A 25,975-nucleotide genomic window follows, 5' to 3' on the forward strand; every position below is an offset into this window, starting at 1 on the left:
CCTGGAGTTTTTTGTTTTTCTGTCCCCCCTGGCCATTGAACCTTACTCTTATTCGATGTTAATTAATGTTGATTTATCTTGTTTTATTATTGTGTCTTTTATTTTTCTATTCTTTAATATGTAAAGCACTTTGAGCTACTGTTTGTATGAAAATGTGCTATATAAATAAATGTTGTTGTTGTAGATTATTGATTTCATGGCCTTTTTTTATGGAAAGAGAAGAAACTGTTGAATCATGAAGTTAAAGGGAGAAATCTTGACATCTCTTCAAAAAGTGGTGTCAAACTACAGTCCTGGAGGGCCGCAGTGGCTGCAGGTTTTCATTCTAACCCTTTTCCTAATCAGTGCCCAGTTTTTACTGCTAATTAACTCTTTGCCCCTTCATTTTAATAGCCCTGATTTTAAAGATCCCATCCTCTGAATTGATTCTTTTTTTTTATTAAATGACAGCCAAACAGAAATCAGATAAGAAATGAGCCACCAGATGACCAGCTAAATTGGGGGCTTCAAACTCCACCCAATTTCACTCCAACCAGTTTCTTGATGAGAAGCCAGTCCTTGTTGTTAATTAAAGCCATTATTTAATTCAATGGCTTGTTGCTGCACTCATTCTGCCACAGCAGACATTTCTAAAACTGTTGATTTTCTGTCTTTTCTAAGATCACCGTCAAGATGTTTTGGTGACCTGAGCAGATCAGCCTTACTGAGACCTCCACCTTTCTTTATTTTCAGAAATTGTGTGATGAGCTGGTCATGTGGCGCCTCGTTTTGTGTCTCATTATTGTTTGGCTACTAATTAAGGAAAAATAATCAACTAAGGGGCCTGAATCAAGTTAATTAAAACTAAGACAAAAGTTAATTAGCAGCCAAAACCGGTCACTAATGAAGAAAAGGATTAGAATGAAAACCTGCAGCCACTGCGGCCCTCCAGGACTGGAGTTCAACACCCCTGTTTTAAAAAGTGTGTGGATGACAAATTTATACAAGTTACACTATATGGCCAGAAGTTTGGGGATATCTGACAATCACACCTATATGAGTTTGTTTGAACATCCTATTCCCAAAATCGTGGGCACTAAAATGGAGTCCCTTGGCCCCCAATAAACCCACCTACCTCCTTTTACAACTGTAACAAACTCCACTCTTCTAGGAAGGCTTTCCACAAACATTTGAAGTGCATCTGTGAGAATTTGTGCCCATTCAGACTAAAAAGCGTTTGTGAGGTCAGGTACTTGACCTCCTTGTCTTTTTAGAGAGACAAAGCTGGGGGGTCTGTCAGAAAAACAAGGCCTAATAAAGCCCTTTGAGGCACTTTTTGTGCCATTTTAGGCTAAACAAGAAATACGTCGTTGTTGTACCGATGTTAGACGAGAAGACCTGGCTCACCAATTCATCCTAAAGGTGTTCAGTAGGCTTGAGTTCAGGGCTCTGTGCAGGCCACTTGAGTTCCTTCGTGTCTTTTTGCCTAGTTGGGGCTGGGTGGTCTCATGGCCTTTTTTCTCCAGGCCTCTGGAGTTTTTCTTTTTTTTGTTTTTTCTGTCCTCCTGGCCATCAGACCTTACTTTATTCTTTGTTAATTAATGTTGCAATGGGATGCCTACTTTTGTCTTTTTCTTTCTTCATCTTGTAAAGCACTTTGAGCTACGTCATTTGTATAAAAACATGCTATAGAAATAAATGTTGTTGTTGTTTATAGACCTGACTTTGTGCACTGAGCCATAGTTATGCTGCATCAGAATAGGGCCTACCCCAGACCGTCTCAAATGGCTTTGTGTTATGGTAGCATTAACAGTACCCTTCACTGCAAACAAATAGCCCATCCCAAACCCTGCCATTATCTCTTCTCCACTAAACCGAACTTTAGCCACTGTGCAGTCCAGAAGGTCGCATTTTCCTGGCATCCACCAAACTCTGATTGGTCCTTTACTCTCCCGAAAGAGAAATGTGCTTCCTCACTCCAGTGAACACATTTCCACTGCTCCAGAGTCCATTGCTGGCATACTTTACACCATTCCAGCCAACACTTGGTATTGCACATTGTGATTGTAGGCTCAGCCATGGAAACCCATTTCATGTGGTGACGGTGCTTGCAGAGTCTGTTTGGAATTCTGGTGTGAGTGAAATACGACAGAGGAATATGCTATTTCTGTGCTCAGTCCCACTCTGTGAGTTTCCATGGTCTACAGCTTCATAGCTGAACTTGCTCTTATCCTTTCATTTCACAATAATAGCACTTAGAGTTGACTGGGGCAGGTATAGCAAAGCTGAAACTTCACATGCTGACTTGTAGCAAAGGTGGCATCCTGTGACAGTGCCGTGTTTGAAATCACTGAGCTCATCAGTTTTAACCAAAGTTTGTCAATGTAGATTGAATGGCTATGTGTTTTTTAGATTGACACACCTGTTAACAATGAAACACCCGAATTCAATCAGACTAGAGAGAGAGAGCGAGAGATATGTGAAAGGCACTATATAATCGATAGATGTGAAAGGTGGTATATAAAGGATAGATATATATGAAAGACACTGTATAATAAATATACAGGTGCCGGTCATAAAATTAGAATATCATGACAAAGTTGATTTATTTCAGTAATTCCATTCAAAAAGTGAAACTTGTATGTTAGACTCATTCATTACACACAGACTGATGTATTTCAAATGTTTATTTCTTTTAATTTTGATGATTATAACTGACAACTAATGAAAGTCCCAAATTCAGTATCTCGAAAATTAGAATATTGTGAAAAGGTTCAATATTGAAGACACCTGGTGCCACACACTCTAATCAGCTAATGAACCTCAAAAGCCTTTAAATGGTCTCTCAGTCTAGTTCTGTAGGCTACACAATCATGGGGAAGACTGCTGACTTGACAGTTGTCCAAAAGACGACCATTGACACCTTGCACAAGGAGGGCAAGACACAAAAGGTCATTGCTAAAGAGGCTGGCTGTTCACAGAGCTCTGTGTCCAAGCACATTAATAGAGAGGCGAAGGGAAGGACAAGATGTGGTAGAAAAAGTGTACAAGCAATAGGGATAACCGCTTGTACCCTGGAGAGGATTGTGAAACAAAACTGTGGGGGAGATTCACAAAGAGTGGACTGCAGCTGGAGTCAGTGCTTCAAGAACCACCAGGCACAGACGTATGCAAGACATGGGTTTCAGCTGTCACATTCCTCGTGTCAAGCCACTCTTGAACAAGAGACAGCATCAGAAGCGTCTCGCCTGGGCTAAAGACAAAACTGCTGCTGAGTGGTCCAAAGTTATGTTCTCTGATGAAAGTAAATTTTGCATTTCCTTTGGAAATCAAGGTCCCAGAGTCTGGAGGAAGAGAGGAGAGGCACAGAATCCACGTTGCTTGAGGTCCAGTGTAAAGTTTCCACAGTCAGTGATGGTTTGGGGTGCCATGTCATCTGCTGGTGTTGGTCCATTGTGTTTTCTGAGGTCCAAGGTCAACGCAGCCGTCTACCAGGAAGTTTTAGAGCACTTCATGCTTCCTGCTGCTGACGAACTTTATGGAGATGCAGATTTCATTTTCCAACAGGACCTGGCACCTGCACAAAGTGCCAAAGCTACCAGTACCTGGTTTAAGGACCATGGTATCCCTGTTCTTGATTGGCCAGCAAACTCGCCTGACCTTAACCCCATAGAAAATCTATGGGTATTGTGAAGAGGAAGATGCAATACGCCAGACCCAACAATTCAGAAGAGCTGAAGGCCACTATCAGAGCAACATGGGCTCTCATAACACCTGAGCAGTGCCACAGACTGATCGACTCCATGCCACGCCGCATTGCTGCAGTAATCCAGGCCAAAGGAGCCCCAACTAAATATTGAGTGCTGTACCTGCTCATACTTTTCATGTTCATACCTTTCAGTTGGCCAACATTTCTAAAAATCCTTTTTTTGCATTGGTCTTAATTGATATTCTAATTTTCCAAGATACTGAATTTGGGACTTTCATTAGTTGTCAGTTATAATCATCAAAATTAAAAGAAATAAACATTTGAAATACAATCAGTCTTTGTGTAATGAATGAATCTAATATACAAGTTTCACTTTTTGAATGGAAATACTGAAATAAATCAACTTTATATGTCATGATATTCTAATTTTATGACCGGCACCTGTATAAGAAAGAGAGAATGAACAAATGAACTTCAATTATCCCCAGAGGGAAATCTGGCTTTACTGTCATTTTTCTGCCAAATAAATGTTGACTGAAACTCCTCAGTGTTATTGTGTCATGGAAAGGATGTACAGCATTGTTCATAGTGGCACTCAGTTTTATTTTCATTGTCTCCTCCAACGCTACCTCCAGAGTGTGTCTCATAACTGAGCCTGCCCTTTTGAATTCGCTTTTATTTCAGTGGGACACTCTTCAAGTGATGTTACCAGCCCACACAGGGCATCAGAGAGTTGTAGAAGAAATTCCACTCAGCACTGGTGTTGCAGAGCTATAAAGATTATACCATTAAAAATGTAAAGGTTTGATTTAATAAAATTGTAAAACTATGACATTTAGAACTGCAGTTTTAAAGAATGATCTTTTTCAGTAATTAGACTCATGTTAAAAGCTAGTTGTTTCGTGATTTGTGATGACCTCGTCTAAAGTGCTCCATTATCAATTGTTACCAGACTAACTATGCAATACAGTGATTTTTGTGTGTGGGTTTCATTTAAAATGCTTGCATTCAGCATATGTACAGCCATACATTGTCTAACTAAGGAAGGCATAAAAATCTTTTCAGGTGGCTATAACAAACTAAAGGACTGCAAGTGAAGGTAGTGATTTAAACAGGTGCGCCATTCCAGTCTCACAGAAGAAAGCAGGATGTGCTAAAGCAGTGGTGCCCAATGCGTCGATCGCGATTGACCGGTAGGTCGCATTGCATTCAAAAAAACTTTTTTTTAAACGTTAGTCTATCATATATCCTGTCTATGGCATTTGTCACTTGATTGACATACAGAGCGGCCAGTCTGAGATCTCTTGTCTTCTAACACACTGGTCATTCCGCACACACGATCAAACGCACGAGCTACTGAAAAACTCCGCTATCTAAGTGATCGAGTTAGCCTTCCAATTTATATCGACTAAAGAAGGGATTTAAAAAAAAATGGTTTGGAGAGGGTATGGGCTGGATGTGGAATTGGAAGAGGATGTTTTTTCTCCCAATGTCACAGTTGAAGTGCGTTTGCTACGAAACTGATGTCCTTCCAAAAAGCGATCTGAGAAAGAGAAAGGAGAGGGAACTAAAATTGCAGTTAATCGGACAGCCGTCATTTTTCACTCGGCTGAATTCAAAAGCTTCTTGACTGCATTATTCGGCCCTACTTACAGTATTTATGCGAGTCAGCCTTTTCCCACATGAAAATTATTAAATCCAAATACTGTAGTGACCATAAATGTATTGAATTGTTATTGTGCCATAAAGGTTATATATATATATAGCATTTTTAATGTAGGTGGATCATTTCAACCTGGTCATTTTAAAGTAGCTTGCAGAAAAGCCGTGCTAAAGGAAAAGCTTGCATTGGTCAGTAGAATCTGAAGAGAGCTCGCTGTAAAGTTTTGAAATGATTATTAATCTATGCCAAGTAATGGTCAGCGGAAAGTGTGAGTCTAAAAGTTTGTCAGAGTTTCAAAATGCCGGAAGCCACTTGGAACAAATGCGATGTTGACTCTTTGCCAAGAGAAATACCTTCGGTTTTACCTAAAGATGTTCCATTGCTTCACTTTGGCTGTACGTACTGTGGCGAACGGATGGGTACCTTACCCGGCCGGGATGCCTGGAAGCTCTGGGAGAGGGATTATACCTCCTCCGCGCCACGAGGGGAACCAAGCTGGGAAGCTCAGCCCTATAGGGGCCCATGGCCACCGCCAGGGGGTGCCCAATGGATCCTAGAGCCCTAGAAACCAGTACTTCAGCCACACCAGGAAGTGCTGGCAGAATGAATTCCAGGGTCAACCCGGAGTGCATCTTCAAGGGGCACCTGGAGCACATCAAGGGGCACCTGGAGCATATCCAGGCGAGCATAAAAGGGGCCGCATTCTAACAGTCGAGGAGCGAGAGTCGGGAGGAAGCGGACAAGGCATCGGAGAGAGAAGGGAAGGCGGCCCGAAGAGGACCATTGAGAGACCCAAGAAAAGGGTGTTTGGTGCTGGAGCACTGTGTGCTGTGCGGGACTTTACATAACTTGTATAGTGTAAATAAACCGTGTGTGGTGAACTTAAGAACATTGTCTGTCTGTCTGTCTGTGGTCAGGCTGGCACTCACAGTATGTATGTATTATGTACTGTAAGGAACCTTAGGAGTGAAAGTTACATTTTAAAGCAAGTTAAATATATACTTTCTTTTGTGCCTTGTTTCATATGTCTTAATATTTCCATCATGGTTACTGGAAACGGATATGCATAGTTTTATAGTAGTATAAGTAGTTTGAAAAGAACACAGATCTTTGGAGCATGTACCCCGTTGAATACAGCAGCTAAGCTTTATAAATAAGTTTCCGTCATCAGGTAAAATAATAACTCAGTCCACACTGTTCTTGAGCTACTACAGCCATGTGTGGATGATTCCTCAAACTCCATCTTATATATATATACTTATATATATATATATATATATATCTTTTCCCATCACTCCAAACAACGGTAATGTTTAATTCATAAAATGAACCCCTTCCCGTTTCCAACATGTGATGGGCCAGGTAAGGTTTTCTTAACTTTAATGGAGTGTCTCACTTGATCCACGTCAAAAGCCTAAGTACTGATTAATTTAATCAATAACATGTAAAATGAAACCTCTCTTGTCTCCAGGTGGGTTTACTTTGCAATCTGAGCAGTGTAATCTTACAGTACAATGCATTTATGGTGCTTCTTAGTCACAACTCATTTTTTCTACGGCATAATACAGTGAGGCATTGGACAATATTGTAGAGAATATGAAGAGACTTAAAAACTGTGTACGTGTGATGGCATGTACAAAGTCAGAGATTCAGTAACTAGAAGTTACTTTATCATTTCTCTTGGCTTAATTACCAACCTGAAGTCGTATGTTTCTGCCTGTCTGCCGAGACAATTGCTTCAAGGTACCATCTTTTTCCTCTTCTATTGTACTGCAGACTCCCATCCCTAGTGGTTTAATTTAATGTTTCCCAAAACTGTCACTCAAGTTTTCTTTCTGCAAACAAAGGCAAAAAATCTTTTGTATAACACCCTTCAATAGTGGTCACCATCCTAAACCTTTAATGCTAGTTACAGAAGTGATTTGTGTCAATACCTTGGTTTTGCCTGTAATGGTCCACCATGTGAAATTTGAGGATGATGCCAAAGTTGGAGGGACACTGGGCAGTAAAAGCAAATCCTGGACTGTGCTTCACATCTGGGCAAACACCTAGAAATTGGCGTTCATTTTAGAAAGTTGCAAAATGCTTCATACAGATCAAAGGCATGTTAAATACGAGAACATTAGGCAGATTTTAATGAGAGCAGTCCATCCCGCCCAGCATACCTCATCAATCCTTATTCTTCACTGTTACTATCAAGTTGAGATTTGAAAGTCTTCAAAGTACTTCCCCTTTCCTTGACTTGAACTCAGCACAGCATGGGTGCAATTCTTGATTTCCCTGACTCTGCAGCATTTTTTCTTAAATAATGGGCCGTTTGCTTGAATTTGGATCAGGCGGAGACTCACAGTTGTGTTTAATGTGAAAAAGCTGTGCTGAGGAGTGTCTCGTGATGGATCGCCGGGTGCAGATTATATAGTTTATGCCAACAGTTTGTCATTTACTACTAAAATATGAAAAACGTTTCTGTTTTAACAACGTGTTTACACAGATTATTGTAGAAACGGAACACACATGAAATGCATGTGTTCCAAATAACGATCTAAAACTCCAGCACTTCACTCCCACATAATCAATCAAGGCATCAGCTGGGAGAACTTTGTGCACGTTCTATGGCTGTGGGGGGATGAAAAAATAGCACGCTGCTTGCTGCTTGTCTTTATCAGCACATTTACAGGACAAAAGACGCTGACGGAGAGGTGTGAACGGATTTAAGGTGGGCCAGATCTGCGAGTTTTTTCGTAGGCTCTGGTAATTCTAGTGTTAAGCAATCGAGGGATGACTGTCAGCAGTCATTCTCCAAGGGGGACAACCCCCCGGGTCAGCTGGTCTCCAATGTTCCCGTAAACACTACTCTGCAGTATCTGCCAGACCCCACCCCAAGTTTAGTGTCAGGTTTAAATTTGACCAGCTTGTATGTAACATTTTGATCTGGATCATTTGTGTAAATCAACAGACTCATCTTGGAGGAACTCCACTTTTAACAGCACCTAAAAGTTCCTTGCATTGGGTGTCAGCTCGCACATACACACAAGCCCACCCAATGACCTAAGACAAAATCAAACCTGTTTGATCTGGTCAGACTGAGCTGCTGGGGATTTCAGACTACACGACTGGACTTCACAGGATTTCACAGCGGCTGCATCAACTCACCGCGATTATGTGAATGAGCTCAGGGACTGAAATATTTTATAATGTAACTTGACTCTTTCAGGGTGGATGTCATTGAGGGTGGCAGTAGTCGACATCCAGGGGTAGAGGGCGATAACCAGCTGTAAACATCGACAAAACCCACCGTTATGTTAAACTTCAACCTTTTCGATAGAAGGAAAGTTAGCCTCATCGATTTGAGCTTGATTCCTTGCACTACCATGAGTAGCGAAGAGCAATCAACATCAAAAATGGCATCAACATTTGGCGAGAGAACGAAGTGAATATGCACTCCACAGACGACGTTTTGAGTATCATAACTGAATCAGATTTTGATGCAAGTGATCTGGAGGTCGAGATCGAACAGGAAAGTGAAGTAACCCGTGCCAGCTAATCACTCTCCAGCTGATCATGGTGCTGAACACGCTCATGTAGCTGATACACCTAAGGCAGCATTCACCTGGGAAGAATACCCAACGATGCGGCATGCTAGTGGACACAAAGAACTACTGGCTGCTGGAATACTTCAAGCAGTTCTTTCCGGAGGCTACCTTTTGAGCTCATGAGACATAGGTACCCTGAACATTTTTTTTTTATTTCCCAGCTGAATTGTCACAGCATTCTTGTTTCTCAAAGTCAAAGCCCGCAACCAAAGACAAGATAAAGGTTTACGTGGCATTGCAGATTGAGATGGGACTGGACTGGCGCTATAACTATAGGGTACACTAGTCCAAATGTACTCTGCTACATGATAGGTACGTGCTTCTGCAAAGTTTCATTTATTTTTGAGACAATGAGAAGCGCCTCCCAAGGGATGAACCAGGGTATAACCCCCTTGTGGGATATGGCCGGCTGTTCATCCCGGCCATTACCCCTAGGCCGCCAGGTGGAGCCCTTCTTACAACATAGAGGTGCCCCGAGTTCCAGCAGAGCATCATGTACAGTGGAGTTTTTCATCACAGCCCTGCTGGATACCATGGGGACCTGCAGGGAGGAGCAGAGACTACTGTTTTCCCTATAACCCGGAAGTACGTGTTAGGAACAGCGACAGAGGAAATGACGTACTTCCGGGATGAAAAAGAAGACTTTTGATCTGACCTGGAAGTGATGATAATCACATGCACTGAGAGGATCAAAGGGTCAGGGACTATAAAAGGACTATGGGAAATCCCAGACAGACGAGCTGAGTCGGGTGGCAGAGGAACAACGCATCAGGGAGTGGAAGATTGATTAATTGTGGTGATTTATTGATTGTATATTGGAGTAGTGGTGCTTTGTGCACTTTATTATTACAATAAATTCACTATTTGGACTTTTATCTGGTGTCTGGCATCTGATCAGAGGGTTCAATGGATCGATAGCGCCCCCTATCTGTCACACTCCTGTGTAAAATTCAGCCTCTGCTAGACTTTACTGTGCCAACGTACAAACAAGTTTATTAGCCTAGCTGTGATTTGTGTGTAGATGACCTAGTGATAAAGTAAAAGGGGTGCCGGCTTTTCCATCAGGATTTTGTGTTGGGAGAAGCAAACACTGCTTTCTGCCTGAAAAACATGACGTACACGGGAAAATACTCCTTTCCTCAAACATACAGTCTCTTGATGAGTCAAGTTGTCTTGTTTAACACTTGGGTTACGTAGTGTACATGGATAACTTGTTATTTATTCATCGAGTTACAGAACAGGGGATTTAGAGTATATGGCACCGTCAGGATAAATAGGAGACATATGCCTTCAACAACTGAAGCCAGACAGGCTGAAAACATGGTGATGATCCAGTTTTTATGTGGGCAGGAAACTTGGTGGCAGTGACATGGCATGACGTGAAACGAGTTACTTGTCAGACAACAGTGCGCACAAAATACACCTGTGAGAAAGTTATTTGTCAAAAGGAAAGCCAGGTTCAACAGCGGAATATAATTGCAAAATGTCAGGAGTCAATCAACTGGAAAAGATGGTGTGGGGTCGTACACCTACAGCAACAAGTGCAAAAAAATGGTACCACACTGTGTATCATCGCGTCCATGAGGTTGCACTGACCAGTGGCTTCTTACTGTTCAATCGGGCAAACGGTGACAGCTGAATGACTGCTGCTGATTGCTGCAAGAAGGTGGTCGACGGCTTGCTGTCAGTGTATGTCATAGCGCCTACTGCAAAGCAAGGAAGGCCATCATAAAGACCAGTTCCAGACAGGCTGACTTTCCTGCCATGTACAACGACAAGTACAAACCAGATTGTGTCGTACGCAGCAACAGATGCCTGAAACAGTGGCACCAGTGCAACACCTACTGCAAGCTGTGTAATGTGGCAATGCATGCAATTGGCTGCTTTGAATGTTACCATACCTGGCAGGACGATGCCACATATACATAATAGGTACAGTATGTGAAATCACGTTGGGTAGAGGCTCTTACAACATCCAATGCATTAATATTTGTCATAAATATTTTTTGTAGATTAACGTGTGAAACCATTGCCTTGTGTGCTTTTTAGTAAACTTGTGTTTTTTGGAAAAATATTAATTCCTGTGACAAATAGGAGAAAAAAAAAACTAATTAGCCCTCAAAGAGTTAAGGCTGTGGGTAAAAAAATATAATAATGCTTAGCTGCAGTGTGAGATCTCATTCCACCAGTACACAGTAATGGTAGTGATGCCGAATATGAAGACAAATGACTAATTATATTTATTTGAACACTGTGTGAAGCAGTGTTTCAGTGATTATTTTTACTTAACCACAGATACTTGCATTTGTACCACACTTATCATATTGTACTTTGTCTCCTACAGTTGACTTGTTCAGGTTTGGTCCTTGCTGTACACCAGGGCTGTTATAGTTAATGAAAACTAAAATCAAAACTGAAACTATTATTAAAAAAACATTTTCATAAACTGAAATTAAATAATTAACAAAACCAAAATGAAAAACTAAAACTAAGTGAAACCGTTATAGTAGCTGGAAAAACTAACTGAAATGAAGTAATAATTTGCTAAAATATTGTTAGTTTTCATTTTTGAATGAATATTCTTGCCATTAGTCTTTAATCCAAGACAAGGCCTACAGGATCTTTTAAAAATGAAGGTATTTATTTGAAAATCATCAAAAGAGACACATAAAGGCAAAGTAAGGGCAACAATGATTTGCCTTAAATGTCAATCTAAAGCAAACAAGTCTAATCCGTAATCTTAAGGTCTTTAATCCTTGTAATTTTTAACCTTAAAACAGAAAGTCATCGACCACAAGCTACCTGCATATATTTATCCCTTGAAAGGCGGATGGTGACGGAGGGCGGGTGTTCACACTGCATCACGACAAGCTAACCACAGGCACGTAAAGCATGTGAAATAGAAAGCGATTTACTGTGCCACCTTTCTTTGTGCTTCTTGTATATCAAGATGTAACTCACACGTCTGAAATCGGAATGTGCTGCTCAACAAAACCTTTACCGTATGGACAGAAAAATCACGAGTGAGTAATGTTTTAGTTTATTTCTCAGGTGTCTGCTTTTTGTTGACAGTAATTCACCTGTCACTTCGCACAGGAGAAATCCTTTCTGAAAATAAAACGGCGCTGATCGAGAAACTGACATCATACAAGATCAGCATATTGTTACTGAACAATCACTTTGCTTTAAAAAAGTTGTTTACCAACAAAACGATACAAACCTTGTAAAATTCCCGAGCTGGCAATGTCAGCTACAGGTAGGTAGGAGAAAAGAGTCTCTGCCGACTGCTTAAAAACTAAACATACCAATGTGTTTTTGTAATTATTCTACATTTATTAATTTATCATTTCTTTAGTTTGCATTCACAGTTCAAAATACGTGATATTGTGAAAATAATCCAGTAGCAGAATTATGTTTTAAAATATCTGTCCCCCTTTTTTCAATTTTTCTCTATCTCTCTCAAAATAGATAGTTGAAATATCATATTCTTTTTGTTGTTAACATCAACCATGTCATACATATTGCATGCCAGAGATTTTAATGTAATATTGAAGGCATTAGTTATAAGCACATTGTCTTAGAGTGAGATATGTCGTGTGCTGTAGACATTTAGAGTATAAACCCTCAATCCTTAAAATTCACCATTTCATTACAAATTGGCCCATTCTGGGCAAGTAAAGGAAAAGATGAAAAGTGCCAACAGTTAGCGCACAAATGACATAGAAAATATTTTAAAAATTATAAAATTGTATAAAACTGGTATTGATTATGCTTGTTTTTATCAAACAACAAAAAAAAAAACAGTGAATCATGTAGTGTAGTAAACTTCCGCAAACACTAAACTCATCTTCACATCCGTTTAGTGTACAGTTCTGTCTGATTGTGACACAGAACTAAACTCCATAGTAGCTCTTTAACCATACCATAATTACTAAAACTCAACCGGAAACTAATATATATATATAAAACCAAAATAGAAATGTCGCTGTGAAATAAGAAAAAGACAATGAAGGAGAACTAAAACTAAACTGACTTTCAAATTAAGGTCAGAAAAAATCTAAAAATAAAAACTATTATAAAAAGACAAAACTATAATAACAGTTCTGGTGAAGTCAACACTGGCCTAAACCTAACACACTGGATGAATGAATATGGCATTTAGTGTTAAGCCTATTTATAGCATTGTTAGTGAACTTACACTTTGTTTGTTTTGTGCTGTAACAAAGGCATTCATCCAGTGCACCAAATTATGGAGGACTTTAGTTATTGTAGCCTTCTTTGAGCTAAACCATAAACATGAGGTGAGACACAAAAATAACTGGAGTGATAAAAAATATATATATATTTATTGATGACTTACAGCATTCTAAACGTTGTCACCTTCTCTATACTCCCCCTCCCGATCTCTACACCTCTTCATACGTATCTTCCATTGATTGAGACAGCGCTGGAAGTCTTCTTGCTTGAGGCTTTTCAACAGGCTTGCTGTTTCTGTCTTCACTTCATCCATTGAAGAAAAATGTGTTCCCTTCAGGTCACTTTTGGTTTTCGGGAACAAGTAAAAATTACATGTAGCTAAATCGGCGAATTGGGAGGATGATCGAACACAGGAATGTTTTTGTCAGTCAAAAACCACTTTATGGAAAAAAAAAATTTGTGTGGGAGTGTTGTCTTGTCTTGTCTCACTGTTTGCTTTTCTTACCCGACATTGTCGCGGCAACTTGTGTAGCGATTGTTCTGCAAATACCGACTGGGCTCTTCACAGGATATGTGTAGCCGGCCGGCGGTTTGAGAGGGCTTGTAGGAGGGGATATAGTTCCATGATTCATGTCTGACCGACTTCCAGACGGTTTTCCAGGAAAGCCCTAAGGCCAGTCCAGTTGTTTTTATGTTTCACCTCGTATATCGAGTGAAACTTCTATAGCATGAAATAACCCAGTGAATTAAGGAGCTGAAGGTGATTTTTACCCCAATCCCTTTTTCTTGATTAATATGTTAAGCAGGCTCTGGTATAAAGTAATTCAGATGAGTTTTGTGCAAATTTCTGCGATTATGTTTTTATATTGTGCATGAAAATTGGTCACTGAATGACTTGTGCCCAATCTATGGAATTTTCTTTAAATCCACAGTTCTTTTTTGTTCAATGTTTCTATCACTTTCGGCCTTTTTTTTTACCATTTTGTTAAGGACATGGGTGACTTTAAAATGCTGCTGATTATATGATAGCTTTCTATAATGTTCCTAATGAGATGGAGGCAGCTTATTAGCCTTCACTGACTAACGTGAATGTGTTTGACGTGTTATTGGATATGTTAAGGGGATGTGTGACTACTTGTAACTGTGACTGGTGCTGTTGGTATTAAATTACATTTTCTTCCTAAAATAACCCGATTAGAGTACATGATTCCACTGAGTGCATCTTTGGACACTCTGAGAACGACATCATTGAGTATATACAGGTACAACATCAAGCAAGGCATCTATCTATCTATCTATCTATCTATCTATCTATCTATCTATCTATCTATCTATCTATCTATCTATCTATCTATCTATCATATAGTGCCTTTCACTCTATCTATCTATCTATCTATCTATCTATCTATCTATCTATCTATCTATCTATCTATCTATCTATCTATCTATCTATCTATCTATCTATCTATTTTCTAAGAATGGATTGCAGTAATATAGTTTCCTTGTGCCATCTCCCTCAAGTCAGACTGTCAAGAGTGAAAGTTGTGTGCTGTGATTTGAACCTTCTGCAAACGTCCTTCTTCTGACACAAAACCAAATTTTTGCATATTTCGGTTACAGATGTGCTTTCCAAATAAAAAAGGATGTGTGGTCTTGAAAAAGACCCATAAACCAGTATGCCTAGACTATGCCTCACCCCAGATGCCTTGACCTCCAAACTCTGCAGTCAGCCTTCAACCTATACAGGCTGTGAAATGAAACACCGTTAACACCACAAAAAGGTTTTTGGCAGCCACCCCGTATACTTGAAGTCTGGCTGAAAAAGGCAAAAAACGGAGCAATTAGTCTTTATAGACAAGAGTCCAAAACAGAACTGAGGTTTTTAAGCCAGACAGGGGAAATGACATTGCCTGGACAGGAACTGGAAGTGACATCTTTGATCCCAAGCAGAACTTCCCATGGTGGTTCTGCTGGGACAAAAGAGAAAGGATTTGTGCACTCTGCCACCACCTGGTCTGGCATAGAATTACCTTCTTTTGAGCCCTTTAGCTGCCTCCCATTGTGTGACAAGGCCCAAATGGGAAATTTTCATTTAAAAGTTCAAAAATGCCTTAGAAGGACAAGGCCTACAGGATCTTTTAAAAATGAAGGTATTTATTTGAAAATCATCAAAAGAGACACATAAAGGCAAAGTAAGGGCAACAATGATTTGCCTTAAATGTCAATCTAAAGCAAACAAGTCTAATCCGTAATCTTAAAAACAGAAGCCAGAAATCCAAAAGCTGTCAGAACGCATACCCTAGGACAGCTCACAGAGCCCACTCAATCAGCACATAGGCGCTGGCTTCAAACCAGGGTGCTGAATCTGTGGTGCAGCAGTGCTGACCAGTGTACCACCTTGCCACCCTGCCGTGGTTAGTACTGTTTAAGGTAAATGCATACATTTACTTTGATTTCCCTGAAAGTTCTCCTATAATTTGTAGCTTGAAAACCAAGCTAACACTCGTATTACCGCACTGTAGGACAGATCAACGTTGAAGATAACAGTCACATTGTAGGCTGAGTCAACAAAATGAACATTCAGCCCTTCTGAGGTAAATGGTGGCAGTACCTGGTAACTGTCAGCAGCAGTCCCTCCAGCTCATAGATTTTCTTGTCTCTGTATAAAGACAATAATTTATCACTTATCCAATGTTTTAACCCACTTAAACAATTAATTAAAGACACAGTAGGAGAAACCTTGTTACGTCTGATCGATAGTTGACTGTCATCCTTCTAAGGGTGAAATGGAGTACTGTGGGTTTTTTATTTATTTATTTTTTAACAATATCTCTTGTTGAATTAATGTAAAAGTTACACATTTAATGATTTGACTTCCAAGCCATTAGGGACACTTTGTGTGACCTTAGAACTTATTGATGGGGTCAAATACTTTTAAAAAAAATCAGATAAGAATAAACTGAACTACACAAGATCAGTGCCTAATAATCCAAAATGCAGAATGGACCAAATACCAGCACCCCTACATGAAAAGGATTTTTCAGAATTGCAAAATGTAGCCTCAAAGGCGAGTCCTTGTGGTAAAGCAAGTTGGGGGTCCATGGCGGTGCAGGATTTTAAAGTACAAACTGTGCGGCTCAAGCGTGTGAGGGTGTCTGCTGCGAAAAGGGGAGTTCAATGGGGAAACGAGCTGATTACTTGGTACTGTGCAGACGCAATCATCTCCTGAGAGTGTTGACAGCTCCTCCGTTTTAAGATGGATGCGTTTGCAATATCCACCAATGCTTTTCAGTGTGAAACTTTAAAACTTTCTACAGCACAATCTGTTCAAGATATCTGAACGAAAATTGAACTGTCTTGACCAATTTCCTTAAAGAATAAGTTTGCCACACCTCAACAAAATTGAGTTGCTTCATGAAGACAGACAGACGTGGGCATTCACAAATGGCTGCTTTGCAAATTATCTGCAAACACTCCCAAAAATGTTGTCACACACGTGCGAGTTGGAGGCAGTCAAAGAGCCTAAAGGTGAGTGAAATCTCGCGAGACAAGGGTTTATCACGTGGTGCTTACCTGACTCTCTTTCTATCTACAGAAAACCGGAAGACAAGTAAAACAGTCGCAAACTCACAAATCCAAAATGGCCGCGATGACATCACTTCCGGTTTCCATCTGATGACGTCACTTCCGGTTCTAACTCGATTACTTCAGTCTGCTCCTGGTGACGTTGGTTCCGTGGTCCCGCCTCCAAACGTCACTTCCTGCCAACCACTTCCTCCCATCATCCCATCCTCTATATAAACGCCATTTTGTTATAGCATTTGATTCATTTGTGTACTGAAAAGGTCATATTTGGATCATTCACTTCATTTTTGTCTGGACGACAATATACGGGGATAAAACCCCAAACCTTTTTCTATTTTGAAGACTCTTTATTTATTACAGTTGGCGTAGTCGGCAGGATACAATTGTTCATCATGAGCGAGGAACAAGACCTGAATACTGTTCTGAATACGATCATGGGAGATCTCCAAACCCTGAAGATCCAGATGGGGGAGACCCGAACCCAGTTGGCAGAAGCCGAGGCTCGTTCCTGTGCTGGTGCACGGACGGAGGTGGCTCGGTCACAGCCAATCCAGTTAACACCTTTAACTGAAAGTGATGACATAGAGTCCTATTTTTTGATCTTTGAAAGAACCGCGAAGCGGAATGCTTGGCCGAGGTCGGAGTGGGCGTACCTACTGGCTCCCTATTTGAAGGAACGCGCAGAGGGCTTATTACGACTTAACCGAGGAACAGGCAGCCAACTATGACGCCTGAAGACTGAGGTGTTTAAGCGCCACGGCGTTTCATCCGAACAACAGGCGAGAGTGGAGGGAGTGGCAGTTTGATCCCGAAGGCCGATAAGAACGCAGGGCTTTGAAGCTTGGGGAAAGGTGTGTCGCTGGCTACGGCCCGACATTAACTCCTCCCATAAAATAGCGGAGCTCCTTGCATGTGAGACCTTCGCCCATGCCCTCCCTGACCACATCGCCCACCAAATAAGAAAACAAACGTCGAGGATATGGACACCCTGATTCAGATAACGGAGCGCCATTGGGGCCAGTAAATCGGGCGGTCGGAACGGACTTCTCCAACCCAACAGATCGTGGGGCAGTCCCTGAGCCCCCGACAAACTCCGAACCTGCCGTCGTAGAAGGGACAGACCAGCCGGCCCCTCGCTGTTTCAAGTGCGGGAGATCGGACATCTGTCCCGAAGCTGTGCCTACGAGCGATGGATTGCTCGATAGTAAGGGGAGAAAGGTACTGTGCCACAGTGAATAACCCTCTGTCTCTTCCATATACAGGTGCAGTTATTATAAATGGCAGAAAGGTAAGGGCAATGTTTGATTCCGGGAGTAACATTTCCATTGTTGCTACCGTTACGTATTACCGCAACAGTGGACTAAGGAGAAATCTAGTCTAAAGTGTATACATGGGGATATTAAATATTACAAAACCGCCAGGTGTGTCATATCCGTAGAATATAAAATAATATCTATGGCTATGGCAGTATTGCCCGATCCCCCTTTTCCAGTCATATTAGGAAGAGATTGGAATAAAATTAACAGCGGTAAAACGTAACTGCATCTAATAAGAATTTGGGCTTAGTAATGGAGAATACTGCTCCGACTGCCTCCACGCCGTGTCCCTCAGTAGCACGGATCCATACGGGTACCCAGTGCGAAAGTTTTGATGTCCCATCGTCCTCTGCGGGAGCTGCTACAGTCGACGCAGAAGACGTAGAGGCAATAGCTCCTCCCATTGAATTAGAACAAGATCCTATTCAAAATTTAACGCACAATTTAGATTAACCCGTCATCATTCAAAAGAGAACAATGGAATGATGATTCATTAAAAAATGCTAGAAATGCAATAGTATCTACTGACGGTTATACAAACCTAGATCCCATGCCACCGATGCCGTTCTTTGTAATTAAAAATGAATTATTATATCGAGTGGCAGAACACGAGGGTGAAGTGCGGGCTTTGTTGTTAATTCCACGACGCTTCGTGAAAGTATGTGAATTAGCACGCCCACCTTCTAGGAGCCCATCTCGGCCCGATAAGACTTTAGAGAGAATAAAACTCAGATTTTTTTGGCCGGGAATTAATGAGGAGGTCAGGCGATTTTGCGCTTCATGTCCGGAGTGTCAATTGCGCCAGATACCTAGAAGGACTAAAGCTCCTCTTATTCCCCTTCCCTCATTGATGTCCCGCTTGAACGAGTAGGTATCGATCTCGTTGGTCCTTACAACCCTCGTTAAAAGGATTTAAATATATTTTAGTTTTAGTAGATTATGCCACTCGCTTCCAGAGCTGTTCCGCTGCGCCAGCTAATACAAAAATATCGCACGGGAATTAGTAGGGATATTCGCGCGTGTTGGGATCCCCAAAGAAGTCTTAACAGATCAAGGGACTCCTTTCACTTCAGAAACGTTCAGGAAGTGGCCAAATTACTCAAGATAAAACATCTAAAAACATCGGTTTATCATCCTCAAACTGATGGATTGGTTGAACGCTTTAACCAGACGCTAAAACAGATGTTACGCAAGGTAGTTAACGAGGACGGAGAAACTGGGATCAGTTGCTTCCTCTCGCTTTGTTTGCCTACCGGGAGGTGCCCAAACCTCAACAGGGTTTTCTCCTTTGAATTATTATATGGAAGACAACCCAGGGGGATTTTGGACATGCTAAAAGAGGGTTGGGAGGAGGAGGTACTCCCTACCTCAAATATTCTTGAATATATCGCGCAATTACGCGATAGACTAGAGAAAATTAGGCCTATCCTAAAAGAGAATTTAGAAAAAGCGCAAGCAGCGCAGTCACGCTATAATAATAGAAACACCACCATTCGGAATTTGTCCCGGTGATCGTGTTATGGTATTAGTCCCAACATCCCATTATAAATTGTTAGCCCATTGGCAAGGACCTTATGAAATTAAAGAAAGAAAAGGTCTCCGACTATTTAGTTAAACAACCAAATCGAATCGAAAGTGAAAGAATATATCATATTAACTTGCTGAAACCGTGGAAGGACAGGGAACCCGACCCTCCTCCGACAGCCTACTTCACTTTTTATGTCCTGTGCCAAACTTAATTTTGGTTGCAACTTAACATCAGAACAAAGACAAGATCTCGAAAAGGCTATCTTGTCTGTACCTAAGGTGGTAGATGAATTACCTGGACGTACTGCATTGATTGCGCATGATATTATTACGGACCCTGGAGTGATTGTCAGGGAGAGACCTTACAGACTCCCCGAGGCAAAGAAAGCGGAAGTAGAGTTGGAAATTAGACTAATGCTGGATTTAGGGGTTATCGAGGAAAGCTATAGCCCTTGGTCTAGTCCAATTGTCTTAGTTTCTAAGCCCGATGGGTCTTGGAGGTTTTGTAATGACTTCCGGCGACTCAATCAGGTCTCTAAGTTTGATGCTTATCCAATGCCACGAGTGGATGACCTGCTTGATCGGCTAGGAGGCTCAATTCCTAACTACCCTTGACATGACAAAAGGGTATTGGCAAATTCCCTTAGCGGATTCTGCTAAAGAAAAAACCGCATTTAGCACTCCCAGTGGACATTGGCAGTACAGAGTCCTTCCATTTGGTTTGCACGGGCCAGCTACTTTCCAACGCCTGGTAGACACACTGCTACGGCCCCACAATTCCTATTGTGCGCCTACCTAGATGACGCGTCATCTATTCCAGCACATGGAAGGATCATGTATGGCAGGTGAAAATGGTACTTTCCACACTAGCAGCAGCCGGGCTTCGTATTAATCCAAAGAAATGTTTCTTTGGGTTGAGAGAAGCCAAATATTTGGGCTATCTGGTGGGGGGAGGTGTCGTGAAGCCACAATGTCTTAAAATTGATGCCATCATAAATTGGCCCCGTCCGATTAATAAGCGGCAAGTACAAGCATTTTTGGGTTTAGCTGGTTACTATCGTCGCTTTGTGCCACATTTCTCAGAAATTGCTTCGCCCTTATCTAATTTGACAAAGAAACGGGCACCTATAAAAGTGGTATGGGATGATATAGTAGATAAAGCATTTAGTGACTTAAAATTGGCCCTTACGCCAGCACCTGTTTTAAAATCTCCTGACTTTTCTCTTCCTTTTGTTCTCCAGACCGATGCATCGCCACAGGACTGGGTGCCGTGTTGAGTCAATGTATCGACGGTGCTGAACACCCCGTTATGTATCTGAGCCGGAAACTGCTGGACCGTGAGACAAAGTATGCTGCGGTGGAGCGAGAGGCCTTGGCGATTAAGTGGGCTATCACATCATTGAGGTACTACCTATTGGGGCGAGAGTTTACTCTGGTGACGGACCATGCCGCTTTACAGTGGATGTCCCTTCATCGGGAGTCGAATCCTCGCGTCACTAGGTGGTTTTGATCTTCAACCATATCGCTTTAGCGCTACTTATCGTAGAGGTTCCTTGCAGGCCAACGCAGATGCTCTCTCCCGGGTTCACGACCTCTCGGTGCAGGTCGCCCGACCGGATGGGTCTGGGCTGAGGGGGGGGTCATGTCACACACGCGAGTTGGAGGCAGTCAAAGAGCCTAAAGGTGAGTGAAATCTCGCGAGACAAGGGTTTATCACGTGGTGCTTACCTGACTCTCTTTCTATCTACAGAAAACCGGAAGACAAGTAAAACAGTCGCAAACTCACAAATCCAAAATGGCCGCGATGACATCACTTCCGGTTTCCATCTGATGACGTCACTTCCGGTTCCAACTCGATTACTTCAGTCTGCTCCTGGTGACGTTGGTTCCGTGGTCCCCTCCAAACGTCACTTCCTGCCAACCACTTCCTCCCATCATCCCATCCTCTATATAAACGCCATTTTGTTATAGCATTTGATTCATTTGTGTACTGAAAAGGTCATATTTGGATCATTCACTTCATTTTTGTCTGGACGACAATATACGGGGATAAAACCCCAAACCTTTTTCTATTTTGAAGACTCTTTATTTATTACAATGTATATATATTTTTGGTGGGCTGTTTCTTTAAGACTGCGTTAGTGAGTAATACCTTTTAAGTAGCAGCTGTATTCTTTAAAACTGCCAGACAGTCTGCAACCTAAAAGTGTAAAGCACATGTTAGGCACCTTTTTCAAACACTTTATCTTCGGATTTGTATGAAAGCACACAATAATACTTCCTGTTCTTTGTAATTCCTGGTGTGTAATATGTGAGTTCTGCTATGCCGTATTGTAAGCTGCAGGTAGTAAACACACATTAATTTGTGACTGGTGAGTCACTTGGTCAATAATAAGCACTTTATTCTATCAGTCGAGCAGTAAAGCACCAAAGCCCGCGCCCTGTGCCTGCCATCATACTTTGTCAGAAGCACTGGCTTTGTCTTATTATGTTCCCTGTGTCACATTGCTTAATCCCTCTGCCTGCTGGTTTGATCCTTGTTAAAACAGCAGCAGCGCTCAGCCCTCTAATAGAAGAGAGGGGTGTGAAGATTCTAACTGGAAGCAGTGAAGCGTAAGGCAAAGAGGTTTGTTGCTGTCTGACTGACATCTGAGGTCAAATGCATTCAGCATGTTATTGTTTAATAGAACATACTTGAGAAATCTGACAGAGCGGCCTCACTGAAGTGCTTGTGACTTGGCTCGTGTGGAACAACTGCCACTCTTACGTTTATCCTGTGACATTTGGGATGCAGCGGCTACTGATATGTCTCAAAGTGACCATTTTCTCTGACGTTATCTTTTAAAGGAGTTGAAACGATGGATTCTCAAGACAAGTGACATCACTCTTGTCATGTTTTTGTTTCTTTTTCCTTTGCCTTCAGTGTTTTATGTGTATATTTTGAAAAAATATCTCGCCAGTTTGAATTAAATAGAAAATCTCTCTCTCAAGTGCCATGTTTGTGCAGGCAGTTGTTCATACATTAGAACTGTTCTTTTTACTCAAGAAATCTATTTTTCCACAACATTCAGATGTGTGTTGTTACCATGTTTGATTTCCTGCTTGACTCACTTTTGCTATCACCCCACTGCCACGCTGCACCATATCTACACTGCTCACAAAAATTAAAGGAACACTTTAAAGAAACACATTAGATACATCAGATCTCAATATGAAGTTGGATATCTATACAAATAACGACAGGGCAATGTCTTAGGAACAAAAGGATGCCAAGTCTTTTAATGGAAATAAAAGTTTTCTGCCTACAGGGGGCTCAATTATGTAGACACCCTAAAATCAGAGTAAAATGAAGATGTGGCAGGCTAGTCCATTTTTTCAAAAACTTCATTTCTGCTACTCAAAATGCTTTTCAGTATCTTGTGTGCCCCTCACGAGCTTGTATGCATGCTTGACAACGTCGGGGCATGCTCCTAATGAGACGACGGATGGTGTCTTGTGGCATTTCCTCCCAGATCTGTATGAGGGCATCCCTGAGCTGTTGTACAGTCTGAGGAGCAACCTGGCGGCGCCTAATGGACCAAACATAATGTCCCACAGATGTTCTATTGGGTTTAAGTCAGGGGATCGTGGAAGGCCATTCAATTGTTTCAATTCCTTCATCTTCCAGGTACTGCCTGCATACTCTTGCCACATGAGGCCGGGCATTGTCGTGCATTAGGAGGAAACCAGGACCTACTGCACCAGCGTAGGGTCTGACAATGGGTCCAAGGATTTCATCCTGATACCTAATGGCAGTCAAGATGCCGTTGTCTAGCCTGTAGAGGTCTGTGAGTCGCTCCATGGATATGCCTCCAAGATCATCACTGACCCACCACCAAACCAGTCATGCTAAACGATGTTACAGGCAGCATAATATTCTCCACGGCTTCTCCTGACCCTTTCACGCCTTTCACATATACTCAGGGTGAACCTGCTCTCATCTGTGAAAAGCACAGGACGCCAGTGGTGGATCTGCCAATTCTGGTATTCTATGGCAAATGCCAATTGAGCCCCCGGTGCTGTGCAGTGAGCACAGGGCGCAGTAGACATTTGGGCCCTCAGGCAACCCTCATGAAGTCTGTTTCTGATTGTTTGGTCAGAGACATTCACACCAGTGGCCTGCTGGAGGTCATTTTGTAGGGCTCTGGCAGTGCTCATCCTGTTCCTCCTTGCCCAAAGGAGCAGATACTGGTCCTGCTGATGGGTTATGGACCTTCTATGGCCCTCTCCAGCTCTCCTAGAGTAACTGCTTGTCTCCTAGAATCTCCTCCATGCCCTTGAGACTGTGCAGGGAGACACAGCAAACCTTCTGGCAATGACACGTATTGATGTGCCATCCTGGAGAAGTTGGACTACCTGTGCAACCTCTGTAGGGTCCAGGTATCACCTCATGCTACCAGTAGTGACACTGACTGTAGCCAAATGCAAAACTAGTGAAGAAACAGTCAGAAAAGATGAGGAGGGAAAAATGTCAGTGGCCTCCACCTGTTAAACCATTGCTGTTTTGGGGGTCATCTCATTGTTGCCCCTCTAGTGCATCTGTTGTTAATTTCATTAACACCACAGCAGCTGAAACTGATTAACAACCCCCTCTGCTACTTAACTGACCAGATTAATATCCCATAAGTTTCATTGACTTTATGCTATACTCTGATTAAAAAGTGTTCCTTTAATTCTTTGGAGCAGTATACATGTATGAGATGTACAGTATTCATATTGCCGTAGTTTTCCATGTAACGTGGGTAAGAACTGGTCCATAGCAAAGATATCCGTCAGGAAGCCTCAAATAATTTAATGCACAGTATTCAGAAGTGTTCAGCAGTACGTACACATTGAAAATTAGTAAAATGGATGACGCATAACAGGTCATTGCTCTGGCTTTTAGTGTGTGTCCATACTTTAAACCTGTGAGCAATCAACTCACCCACCCTTCTACTCCACATGACAGCCAAAATAACTGCCCCATGAGTACAAGTCACCCTGAACTTTAGCGCAGTTTGGTGACCATCCTGAACTACAATATGTACTTGTGTTAAGTAGTAATGAAACAGGACAAGCTTTAAAAATCAATAAACAAAAAGGTATCGCCAGCTAAGCAGTGGCCTGTTATTCTCTAAAGCGCAGAGGTAGACCGACTCCCCACTCCTGACGTCACGCAGCAGCCTCTGTCTCAGATTACTGTGAATATATCGCTCCTGCAAATGAACTATGATTCTTAGCATGATGAGAGAAATCGCAAAATCAACCGGAATGTTCAAGCCAATTCTAGAAAAAAAAAACCCAATCTAAATCCTTTAAGTAGTTCTCTCGTTCACTAGCCAACTGGATGTAAGATATGCCCATGAGGCTGGCGCGTGAATGATGAAGGCCCCGCTCCCCTCGCCTCGGCCTGCTGGGTGTCTCTTGGATTCGCACAAATAAATCAGTACCACACGCGAACTATGATACTTAGTGCAATGAGAGAAGTCGCAAAATCAACTGAAATGTCCGAGCAAATTATTGAAAAAAACCGATCTAAATCCGTTAAGTAGTTCTCTCATGAAAAGCAGACAGACGGATGTTGGATTTTACATACATACATACACACACACAGTAGACCCCCACGAAGTCACGGTTCAGCATTCGCAGATTTTTCCTTAGAACCTAACTAATAATTGTTAGCGGAAACCACAAATATCCTCCGCAATTCTTATGGCTTTTCTCGTGGCAATACTGTACTGTAGAGAGAACAGGAATCAGCTGTAGAGAAAACCGCGACTTGGGATGGTGAAAGTAGCCAATAGAATTTGAAACTACAACTCCCAGCAGGCCCTGCAGTGGCTCTTATTGGTTTTCAGCTGAGGGTGCTGGGACGGTTGAGATCAAAGAATGTCAGCACGGCTTTTTAAAAGGGGGCCGGTGACCAAAAGCAAAAAAATTTGTGTTACAAGTTCCTGTCTGTCTGCTTTCGGTTGGGTTACCTGTACTTACTCATTTTGTCCTAAATCGTTTCGTGCGTCTGGATTGTCTGCCTGTGTACCTGAGGACTGCAAGTGGATTCATGGCCATCCTGCAAAGAAAGGAGCGCTCCTGAACCCATCCACCCGTCTTCACCATTTCAGAAACTACCAGTAGGACTATCTGTACGTTCCCATTTTACGTGCGGATCTCTGGACTATCTATTTTCATCATTACATTTCATCTGTTGCCGTTTTTCATGAACTTTTTCATGATTTACTGTGTGTGTTTTGTTTGTGCTTTGTTGTATTTAATGTGTAACCGTCGTAAGGGGAACAGGGGTGGTATCGTCATTTTCTTATTTCATTTGTTTTCATTATATTCTTTACTAGCAAAATACCCGCGCTTCGCAGCAGCGAAGTACTGCATT

The 25,975-nt window shown here is 41.9% G+C and overlaps 1 protein-coding gene across 2 annotated transcripts in view; it reads left to right on the forward strand.

Annotated features, from left to right (window-relative positions):
• Nucleotides 1–25,975, forward strand: part of rsu1 (Ras suppressor protein 1) — a 328,064-nt gene that overhangs the window by 201,558 nt on the left and 100,531 nt on the right. The gene's annotated exons all lie outside the window — the stretch shown is intronic.

The sequence above is a fragment of the Polypterus senegalus genome, chromosome 5 (genome assembly GCF_016835505.1).
Source record: "Polypterus senegalus isolate Bchr_013 chromosome 5, ASM1683550v1, whole genome shotgun sequence".
Taxonomy (NCBI): Eukaryota; Metazoa; Chordata; class Cladistia; order Polypteriformes; family Polypteridae; genus Polypterus; species Polypterus senegalus.